The 12,077-nt window shown below is 43.0% G+C and overlaps 1 protein-coding gene across 1 annotated transcript in view; it reads right to left on the reverse strand.

Annotated features, from left to right (window-relative positions):
* Map6 (microtubule associated protein 6) overlaps nt 1–12,077 on the reverse strand; it is a 91,421-nt gene that overhangs the window by 20,139 nt on the left and 59,205 nt on the right. The gene's annotated exons all lie outside the window — the stretch shown is intronic.

Genomic DNA, 12,077 nt, shown 5'->3' on the forward strand with positions numbered 1-12,077 from the left:
TTTTTTTTACAGTGAAGAACCTTTATTCTTAAAGCTAATTCTTCCCTTTGAGTAGCAAAGGACTTACTTCTTACAGTTCATGAGCAACCTAATCACTTTAAGTGACAGTCCTTGGGAGATGTCTAAATGTTTACAAACCTTAAGTAAGCAACATGTATTGAACATCATTTGGTACTACAATCAGGACCTGTGTTGGGGTGTTTGGATGTAGGGTGGTTTACATGTGACCACATGTGATGTGAATAGACCCTATTCTGCTGCTTCTTTTGAATCTATGTGTTAGTTTTCTTGTTCACAGCAATCTCTCTCCTGGTTTCTAATCAGCTGTTTCCAGTCTGTCATAGGGCTGGAGTGTAGACGGCCAACAATGTTCAAAACAGGGCAAAATAAATGTAGCTGCTGCTGGAGACCCAAAGGGCCTGTCCTGTTTAAACACATGAGATTCAAAGCAAAAGCCCTGGGGCTCCCAAGACCTTGGTCAGGTATGCTGTCCTCTGGGATGGTGAAAAGCTGTGCTGTGGAAGGAGTTAGTGCAGGGATCTCTGCGGAGTTGGATTCTTTGACCACCCATGTCACCTGCACTAGCTCCTTCCTTGAGGGATTAGCACAAGGGGTAGAAAGAGTGTGGACTACATGGGACATGGTGTCTAAATCAAGCACTATCTCTAGCCACTCAGCAGGCCACTCCCACTCAGAGCCTCAGTTTCCTCAGGTGTATAATAAAAGAATTAGGCTAGACAAGGTCCTTACAACGTCCTTTTAACTCCAGTGTGCTCTCAGCTGACAAAGCCAGTTTGGTAAACTGAGCCACTTGCTGGCCATTTGATCTCCTTCTCCCTAGATTTTTCTGGAGAGATTAGCTCCCATATGGAGAGAGCGAGACCACAGCTCTAAGAGACCCTCCCTAAGCTTCAAGCCCACCTGTCCAGGGCAGCCTGAGTCTCCACTTAGATGCCACCAACACCTCCAACTCATTGTTCTTGGACCCAAGGCACCAATCTCCCCTGCCAGCCTGTTTTCTGGATTCCCTCCTTGTTTGTGGTCACCCATTCATTCATTCACAAACTGATTCTTGAGTGCTTGTGGTCTTCCTGACAGAATACTGGTGCATGTGGAACCCTGCCTGAGCTCCAGGTATGGGAAGCAGAGGGATCTGGGCCACTCCAGGGAAAAATGGGGAGAACTACAAGGGAGGAGGCAGAGGGAAGCACAGAAGAGGAGCTTCTATCCTAGCTTGGTTTCTGGAGTAGAGTCAGAATGGCTAACAGGGAGTTGGCTAGAGAAGTGGGAGTAGAAGGAGGGCTCCAGGCAGATTGAGCAGGACATCCAGAGGGTTCTGAGCAGCATGGCCTCAGGGGACCTGTAGGCAGTGCTGGTAACTGAATTTCCATTTGCTGGGGAAGGGCACAGGAAGCTAGACAGATCATGGAGGTCCTGCTGGCCATACTAAAGGGGTGGTCTTCCCTGTAACACAAAGTTGCCAGATGATTTCAAGCCAAGGATGAGTACGGCCAGATTTGTTTTTGTCAGACAATTCTGGCAGTTGTGTGAATAGTGGACGGTAGGGAGAGTGAAGGAGGGAGGCCAGGCAGGAGCTGTGGAGAAAGCAAGGGAGGCAAGCTGAGGCCTGGATCAAGTGAGTGGCAGAGGGGATGAAACAAAAGGGCAAATGGGTTTGAGCTTTGGGAATAGGACTGGGAGGAGCCTAGGTCCCAGTGCTGCCCAGTGAGATGAGAAAACTAGAGGAGAATGGGGCTTGGAATGAGGGTTAAGACCACCCCGTTAATGCTACCCTACCTCCCTGGGAAATCAGTGCTGCCTTTGGATCCTTTCTTCACCTCTTCTCCTCCCTTCTCTACCTTCTTTAGTTTCAAACTGTTATGATGGCCTGACTTCAGAACCATACTCAGGTCTAGGGTTGGCCGAGGGTGATCTGGGGATCTGGGCCTGGACTTTCTGCAAAGCTCGGACGGTCCTATGTCAGATTGAATTAGGGAAAACCTGAGCTTCTCTAGCCCCAAGAATCTTGACCAAGAGTGATATGGGCTGCACCCCTGGGTTATCCATGCCCGGTCTGAGCTCCTCTTGCCAGTTCATGGTCCCCTGCACCATGTCCAGCTTCCTGTATAACCATCTTTCTGCCTTCCCTATTGTGGTTCCAGAGTGGAAGCCTAGCCTATTAGATAGGCTCACTGGGCCTGGACCTCTCCATGCCAAACCAGTACCAGCCTGGCTCCTGAGCAGACAATGGCAGCAACCTGAATTCTGTGCTTCTGCCCTGCCTGTGTCCAGAACTAGGACTGATGTAGGTGTACACTGTCCCTAAGTGCTGTTTCTGGACCATCTCTCCAAGGCCTTCTCTGCAGCCTCCTGCACCTCTGCAGCCTTCCTTGAGGCTGGCGAGTATCTCACTTGTGAGTACCATCCATGGGATGTGTCCTTATGGGGGAACCTGGTTCTCCCATCCCCACCTCAGACAACCTTGGTACATCATGTGAGTACTTGTTAATGCATCCCACCATAGGTCCACTGTTAGATGGGCTCCTACTCCTGGGTCTGGACTTCCCAAAGCCAGAGAAGTGACAGCCTGGCTTCAATTCCATGACTTAAAGCTTTCTTCAAACCTTCCATAAAAACTCCTCGATTCAAATGCAACAATGAGTATGTTGCAACATTGAGTACTGACCTTTCGTAAGGAGAGAGTTTTTTGTTTTAGATGTTCTCCACAATCTTTACAACTTGAAAAGGAGGTAGAATGGAACCCTTTTATAAAGGAGACAACCAAAGCTCAGAGATGTTAAGTGACTTGCACTCTACTTTTTGCAGCAAGTAGTAGTTAGGGCAGGAGCACACTACCCACATCCTTTCCATGGTACTTCAGCAGTGTGTAGAGCCACACACATGCTTGCTTACCTGCCACCCTGAAGGTGCTTGTGCAGCAGTCGTCTGGCCTGCTTTCTGCAAAGCTGAGGAGGCCCTATATCAGATTGAACTAGGGAACACCTGAGCTTCTCTAGCCCCAAGAGTCCTGACCACGAATGATATGGGCCCCACTCTTGGGTTAGCCATGCCCAGTCTGAGCTCCTCTTGCCGGTTCATGGTCCCCTGTACCATGGTCCACCTTCTTGTATAACCATCTTTCTGCCTGATAGTTCATCTGGTCGTTTGGCATTTGTCAAACACTAGCTATGGGCATGGCCTGTGTCTCCCAGGGATGAGTAAGTCAGGGGTGAGGTTTCTATCATGTAGGGAAAGAGGGAAAGAGGGAAAAATGCTTAATCCTGAAGGGAGGTGAAGACTGGGGTGGGTAGGCACTGGGGCCAGGCCCTACAGAGCCCTAAATGCTGTGTGAAGATGCACATAGCAGGCCTGGGGAGCTGCTGAGAATTTCTGAGAAGTCAATAGTTCCTCTACTGATGGTGTCCTCTTCCTATTGCATTGTCCCAATTTTAATGGTTCTTTAAGGCCCAGCTCAGGTCTTCCTCTTCTGGGAACCCCTCCTGGGTTACTCAACCGAAAGTTTCCTACTTCTTGGCTCTTGGCGCATTGATTAAACTGGCCAGCTTCACATCATTCTTCAGTTCTTTTATGAATTCAGAACAGAATCCTGCTTTTGAGTCCAGTCACACTTGCATGGCTTTGGGGAAGGTCCAGTAACTTATTCCAAGTCAAACTGCTGTTAGGGGTAGAGTTGGGTTAGGATTCCCATCCCTGCCTATCCTGCTAGTGCTCATCTCATGGCCCAGGCTGCCACTCAGCCTTTCTTACATTCTGTCCAGCACTTAAGGGCTTGGCATTCAGTGGACTGTCAATGGAAGTAGCTAGTATTTGCTTTTATTTCTGGCCAGCTCATGTCACCTGTCCTGAGCCACTCCTTTCCCACCTCAGCTGAGGTAGATACTTCCTCTTGGGTGGCATAGGAATGTCTTACTCTGAAGCCCTTGACCCTTCCACTATCCACCTGCCAGAAGTGGATGTCAAACCCAAGTTTGTCTTGGTGTCCTTCAGGTTCATGGCTATTTTTGGTTCCTGGAAACAATCACAAGAACTTCCCTTTAGTCAGTCTATTAGGTGTATACCACAGGGAGGCTCTGGGCATACCAGAGGGCCCCTCATCTGAAGGTTGTATCCCTGGTATCCCAGAGATGTTCCTTATGTCACTGCTTCCTTGTATCAAAATGTGAGAAAATCGCAGGGACACACTAGTCTCCTCCTGACCACTAAAGGTTACTGTCCCCTCCACATACATATACTAATGGATTCTGTCATTTGTAACTTGATATGTGACTTTATCTCCTACACAATCCCAGGAAGGGCAGAGGAGGGCCCCCCACTGGGTGGGTAAAATGCAGACAAGTGGACTCCATCACTACATTTAAAGCACTCCTCTGGCTAATTTGTGCTGGGAAAAATCTATGGAAAACAGGCTGGGTCAGCCCCCAATCCTTTACCAAGGAGAGCAGAGCCAGGCCTGACTTGAGCCACCTTACGGAGACTTGGTGGCAAGCTTTTTGGCCTGCTAAAGTAGAACTTTGAGGTCTTGATGATCAGGCAGTTTTCAAAGGAGTTGACAGACACTCTACCTTCAACTCCTCACATCTAGCTCTCTGCCCCTGCCTCTTCTGGGACCCCAACTTCCTCTCCCTGATCAGGGTACTACAATCACAGCATCAGATTCCTAATCTCCCTCCCTTATTTCTGACTCGTCTGGCATGTGCTAGGGCCTAGGGTCTAAGATTGCTCACTCCCAAGGTACGTCAGTAAGACTTAGTCTATTCCAGCTTGGTGTGCACCTGCTGCTGCTCCCCACTGCAACACTTCAACAGCTTCTGGTTTCTACAGCATGAAATCTAAGCCAGGCCCTCAGGTTCCACAGGCTGTGGCTCCTCAGGATGTTATGTGCCTCTTTGCAGCCTTCCGTCTCTCCATCAGTCATTTAGTGGTCACTGTCTCTGTGCCAGGTGCTGTACGGAGCCTTGTCTTAGGCCATCCATTTAGGCTCACACTGTTCTCCACCCTCCACCTACTGAAACACAGCACAGCCTTCCTCCATGCTCTCTCTGCGGGCCTCTGCAGCACCAACCACAGAGTTAGGCATTCTTCTCTGGCCTGCGTCTCTGAGGTGCTTGCCATGCTTCAGCTCCCAGCAGGCCACCTGAGTCAAGATTCCCTTCTCTCCCACTCCTGCCATTGCAGAGGGTAAAGAGTGTCCTTTACTCGCAGTGGTACATGTGTTCCTGTGTAATTCTGTTTCACTATTCCTCATAAATATCAGGTCTTCTCTAATTAGAAATGAAGAAGACAACCTCCATTCTGCTCTTTGACAGCTCTTTATGTCCCGTGTAACCCTTGGAGTGCTGGGACAGGGCTGAAGCCTCTACTTCCCCTTGACCAGCAGAAGAGGAAGCTGCTGGGCTGCCCCGGAGGAGGGGGCATAAAACAAACATCTGGCATCCATATCATTTCCCCCAAAGCCCCAAACTTGGCACTTGTGTTGATGTATGGCCTTGAGCCTAGGACACAAGTAGAAATAAAGAAACACAGGCCTTCTCAGGAGACAGGAGCATAGCACACAGAGGCCTAGTGAAAGGCAGACAGAGATGGACAAGGTGAGAAGAGGCACTGAGCCTGGACTAGAACAGAGATTGTGGGTCCCTGGAAAGAGATAAACCTGGGTTCTATCCCAGCTCTAACCCTTGGGGTGATTCATGAAAGATTTACTCCAGGTCCACTCCCAGGATCCATGCGGAGGTTAAACAAGTAAGTGAAATTAATCTTTGGTGACGTGGATATTAGCATCGGAATTATACAGGTGGATAACTATATAAATTAAATGTGTTCGGTTTTAATTTCATTTGTTTATTCAAGAAAAATTATTGCAGATCCCTGCATTTCAGGCATAACACAGACCTGTTATCAGATGAGGTGGTAGAAACAATAACACAGGTAGGAAATTATTTATCCAGCTATTATCTTATTTCTGACCAGTAAAGTCACTATTTTGATGCCTAGAGTGTGCAAAATTTGGGCAGTAGTTTCCAACACCAGGCTTATGCCTGGGTGCTTTTTAAGTTAGAGTTGAACAATGCCTAGTTAAACGACTCTCCAATATTGAATATCCTCGACAAACAGATGTTCACTTCTAAAGCCTCATCCCACTTAAGCACATTTGCCTGCAATGATTCAAGGGGAGATGCTGAAAGCCATTATAGAGGGGGAGCCAGCCGTTGACCAAGCCAGGTCCCAGAAGAGGGGGAGGTGTCAGCCAGAGAGAGAGTGGGGCGGGGGAGAAAATGAATGGTAATGAATATGGCTGGCCTTGGAAAGAAAATGTTGAGAAAGAACAGAATGGAGGCTGTTCTTTCATTTCTAATTTAAAAAAGGCTGACATTTACAAGAAACAAGGAAATAGAATTATACATGAAATGAGTTTTACTGCTGTGAAGAATAGCAACATGTGTTAATTGGTACAAATCACTTCTTGACAAAAGTAGAGACTTAGATAAATGGATTACTGCCAACTGTGATCATATAAAAATTTCATTTCTCTTCCCATGAGCCCCAGACTTATTTATTATGTATTTAAGTCCTTGGGAAATCAACTTCTTTCCCTATCCTCTTTACAATAAAATTTCAACATTTCTCGACTGCTTTATGAAGGAGAAACGCAATACTTTTGAACCTTAATGGTCTAAAATATTCCTACAGATTTTCATAAGTAATTTATGTTGTCATGGAAACATATCAAGTCTCCGTTCAAAAATCCTGTCTGCATTTGTTAAATTACAGTGTTCTCCATGAAAGGAAGCAGGCTCCATCAGGAACTGAGACAGGCAGCTGAACACTGTCAATTGCCAAGCTATTGTCAGGAGATGCATGAAGGAAGTAGGTTCTATAGGTAAAGAGAAAGAATGCCTTAGTGTCGAGTATTACCCAGGGGCTTAGACAACCTTCTCTTTCCTTTTAGAGGGTAGTAGAACTTTGCATTTTTCTGGCCAGAAATGCCATGGTTGCCAGGGAGCTTTAGAGCCTGTGCATCTCTCAGCTATGTGACAGGAAGAAAAGAGAAGCATACAAAATGCCAGTATTCTAATCATGAAAGATCATTATTCTTATTAATAGCCACACATGACGGTATTTTAAAATGAGAGAAGCACATACTTGGACATACAAAAAGTCACTATATACAATTTGAAACGAATCTAACATGAATAGAATATTTGAGGAAAAGAATCCTCTCTCTTATGCAAAGGGATCTGACATGAGTAAGAGCTGGCAGTGGCAGGTGTCAGGGTTGAGTCCTCCCAAGTAAATGGCTTACTCTGCAGGTAGCTGCCATCTCATTCTGGTTACAGACTACATGAAACTCAGAGGCTCTGTGCACTCAGGCAATTGTGTCTCACACAAAGAAAATCAGGCACACAATATGTAGAGAATCAAGAGGATGCATAGGTAAAAATTAAAGCCGCTCCAAATAGGAGTCAACTTGATTACTCAGGAATCTAAAAAGAGCTACTAGAACACTGACTGAGTTTAGCAAGCTTTCTGGATACGGCTCAAAATACAAAAAATTAATTGTATTCAATACAATGTACTACTAGTAGTTAATAGGAAAATAAAACATTTTATTTATTTATTTATTTTTATTTCTTGGTACTGGGGATTGAACTCGGGTCCTTGGGCTTGCGAGGCAGGTGGCGGCAACACTGAGCTAAATCCTTGGCCCTAAAACATTTTAAATCTATTCACAAAAGCATCAAGAAAAATGCAATACTTGGGAATATATTTAATGAAAGAAGTAAAATGCCCATACACTAAAAACTATTTGACATCTCAGAGATAAATTGAAAAGATTACAAATCAAGAGATACATCATGTTTATAACGTAGCAGACTAAATATTGTTAAGATGGCAATCATCTAGAAATTGATTTATAAATTCAAGGCAGATCTTATCGATATCCCAGCAGGACTTTTTGTAGAGAATGACATGCTGATCATACAGTGTATGGGAATGGAAAAGAAAATGCCAAAACAATTTTGAGAAAGAGGAAAAAATCTGAGGATTTATACTACCTGATTTCAAAGATTATAAAGCTACAACCATTATGTTTGTTATTGGCATAAGAATAGACAAAGAGATGTATGAGTAGAAAAGAGAGGTCAGAAATGGAGCTTTGTATACAGAAGCAGACTGAGTCTGCTCATCCTGGCTTATAGAGCTGATAATTAAATCCTTAAGAACTTGGAAAACTGATTGTCAAACTATCAGCCACACAAAGAGTATTCACATCAGGAGACCCACCAACAATGCACACAAAGCTTCTCTCTTTTTGTTTCAGACAGCACTTATGAAACATTTAGTATCATACCATTGGTTTACACATATTGAAAAATATGCTAAGGTAATTCAATAGAGATGAAAATAAACTTTTCAACTAATAGTACTGGGAAAACAAGATATCCATACAAAAAGAAAATGAATAGGTTATTACTTTATATCACAAAAAATTAATTAGAAATGAATGAGCTAGAAATTGTGTTATGGTACATGCCTGTAATTCCAGCACTTTGGGATGCTGAGGCAGGAGGATCACAAGTTCTAGTGATCCCAGCCTTGGGCAACTTAGTGAGACCTTGCTCAAAATTTAAAAAATACAAAGTGTTAGGAATGAAGCTAAGTTTGAAGGCCCTAAGTTTGATTCCCACTGTCTTAATCACTTTCTCATGACTAGCACAAAGTACCTGAAACCTACAACTTAGAAGAGGAGAGGTTTATTTGGCTAACAGATGGTACAAGTTTCAGTCCAGAGTCCACTGACTTCAAGGCAGAACAGCATGGCCGAGGGGCAGGGGATGAAAAGCTGCTCTCTTTTTGTCAGACAGGTAACAGAGAACAAGGAGAAGCCGAAAAGGGAGCTATCACTTCTGGATCACTCCAACAGTGATCCCGTCTTCCCACCCGACCCCACCTCCTAATAGCAAGTCATAATCCAGACACCTTCAAAATACATGAGGCTTTGGGGCCACTTTAGATCTAAACCATAACACACACACACACACACACACACACACACACACAGAGTTCACTAGAAATGAGCTAAATGGAATCCATAAAATTTCTAGAGGAAAATCTTTGTGATCTTGGGGTAGGCAAAGATTACTTACATACAACACAAAAACATACAAAAAAGGAGTGAGAGATATAGATTCAAGTTCAACAAAATTACATTTTTATTCTTTTTTTTTTTCAGCAATGAGTACTGAGACCCAGGGCCTTCTTATTGAGTTACATCTCTAGCCATTTTTATTTTTTAGTTTGAGACAGGGTCTCCATAAGTCACTAGATGACATTTTGGCTCAAACTTTGGATCCTTCTGCTTCAGACCCCTGAAGTGCTGGGATAAACCTCTCCTCCTCTGAGTTGTGGGTTTCAGGTATTTTGTCCCAGTGATGAGACAGTGATTTAAAACAGCAGGGATAGAACTCAGGGTTTTCAAACAGAGCTACATCCCTAAAGCTTTGTTTGTTTGTTAATTTTTGAGATCTGATCTCCCTAAGCTGCCCCAGGCTTGCTTGCTGGAACTTGCATCCTCCTGCCTCAGCTTCCCAGTGTGCTGTGATTAAAGGAATGTATCACCACCACACTCAAGTCATTTTTTTTTTTTTTTTTTTTTTTTTTTGGTTCCAGGGATTGAACACAGGACCTTGCATTTGTGAGTCAGGCACAGTGTCACTGAGTTAAATCCCCATCCATTTTACTTTTTTGTTTTGTTTTGTTTTTTGTTTTTTTGGTACTGGGGATCGAACTCAGGTCCTTGCTCTTGTGAGGCAGGAGGCGGGACCACTGAGCTAAATCCCTGGCCCCTAACTTTTTTTTTTTTTTTTGGTACTGGGGATTGAACTCGGGACCTTGCGCTTGTGAGGCAGGCAGCTGAACTGCTGAGCTAAATCCCAAGCCCCTCATTGTACTTTTTAAAAGATATCATTAAAAATAAATAAATAAACAAATAAATAGAGGAAAATAAAAGATACCATTAACACAACAAAAATACGAGCTATTGTCTGAGAAAAAAATCTGTAAAATTAATATTTATAAAGAATATATGTCCAGAACATATAAAAATCTCTTAAAATCCAATAAAAGATAATCAAATTTTAAAATGGAAAAACATTAATGGACACTTCACCAAAAAAGATATACAAAGGCCAGAAAACACTATTAGTAATTAAAGAAAATACAAATAAAAACCTCAGTAAGATATTATTACATATCTACTGAAATGGCTACAATAAAAAACAAGGACAACACTAAATGTCTCCAAAGATGTGGAACATCTGGATTTCCCATACATTTCTGATGGGAATGTACAATGGAACAGCCACATACTTACAATATGACTTTGCAATTCTTCTCTGAAGTACCAAAGAGGGATGAAAACTTATTGTGCACATTAACAACAGCATTACTCATAGTAGCCAAATAGATGGAAACAGTCCAAATATTCATCAACTAATGAAAGAATAAACAAAATGTGTATATCCACATAATATAATACTTCTCAGTATAAAAAGAAGTGAATCAATAGGGTTTGACTAAGAAATCAAGAAACTGCCATGCCAAATGAAATAAGCTTGATAGAAAGTAGTACATACTGCATAATTCCATTTATATAAAATTTCTAGAAAGGGCAAACTATAAAAAGATTAGTGGTTGCTTAGGTCTGGGAGTAAAAGGGAGGATTCTAAACCTGTCTTTTGGGGATAGTTGTATCAGTGTATAAACTTACTAAATCTCATTAAAATACACACTGCCAGGGGTGAATTTTGTTATGTAAATTATATCTCAATAAAGCTGTTTTAAAGTCCAGTTGGAATGTTCTTTCCCTGACATCCTCCAGCCTCCTTTGACACTCGGGGCCTTCTTGACATCAGTTTCTTTGTCTGACTTCACATGCTGTGCTCTTAGGTATTTGTTTTCTAGCTCATCTGCACAGCCTGAGAGGGCAAAGGTGATGTCTGGTCCACATCTGTGTTCCAGGGGTTGGTTTGGAAGTTGGCGCTTTTCAGCACCCACTCAGTGTTGCTAAGCAAATAAACACTCTCCTGTTTAACCTCTTCGTTGCATAAATGACATAATAATTAGTCAGTTGTTCATTTTTATTTTTATTTTATTCGTACATGTTTGGAGTACATCATGAATACACTCACTATGGGTAGTTGGTACACATTAATTTGTAAGAATTCTCGGTTAGCAATACAAATAAAAGACGATAATTCTTTGTGATTGTTTTTCCTGGTTTGCGTTTTGCTTCATATTCCTGTATAAGCTTTAAATTTGGATGTGACCTAGTCTATCTTTTCCTTTACCGTGTCTGTTCTCAAGGTTATACTTTATTCAAAAGTCCTTCCCTGATCCATAATGGTATTAGTATTTACCATCATTTGTTTGTTTTGGTATGGGGGATGGAACTCTGGACCTTGCGAGGCAGGAAGTGGAACCACTGAGCTAATCCCCAGCTCTACCTGTCACTTTTTTCCTTGCACATTTGAAATTTTTAAACCACAGAGAATTCTCACTACTTGCACATGGCCCCGCAAAGCAGAAGAAGCACAACAGTGCCTGCTGTTGGCAAGGAGATGAGGTGGCCTGGTCCACCCCTGTGGCACTACAGTAGCAACAAGTCCCACAGAGTGTCTGGTGTATCCTTGGTAACCAATGGTAATTTGGTGAATTTGTGAACTAATGGAAGAAGCCATTCACATTGCTGGTCTCTGCTCTGGTAATTCCACTTCCCGGTACTTGTTACAAAGAAGCAACCAGACAAAACAGTGTCATTTTATATATTACAAAGTCTTAATTACCATCATATATGAATGCTGCAAATCCTGCCTTTTTTAAAAAATATGAATGAATTCTAATCTCACATTTTGGAAGATGACTCAATCTCAGAAATTATTAGTGTTGGGTATAAAAATATTAAATAGGTGGGCCAGGGATTTAGCTCAGTGGTGCCACTGCCTGCCTTGCAAGTACAAGGCCCTGAGTTCCATCCCCAGTACAAAATATATATATAT

Source organism: Fukomys damarensis, unplaced genomic scaffold (assembly GCF_012274545.1).
Source record: "Fukomys damarensis isolate Sample0158 unplaced genomic scaffold, DMR_v1.0_HiC HiC_scaffold_16, whole genome shotgun sequence".
NCBI lineage: Eukaryota > Metazoa > Chordata > Mammalia > Rodentia > Bathyergidae > Fukomys > Fukomys damarensis.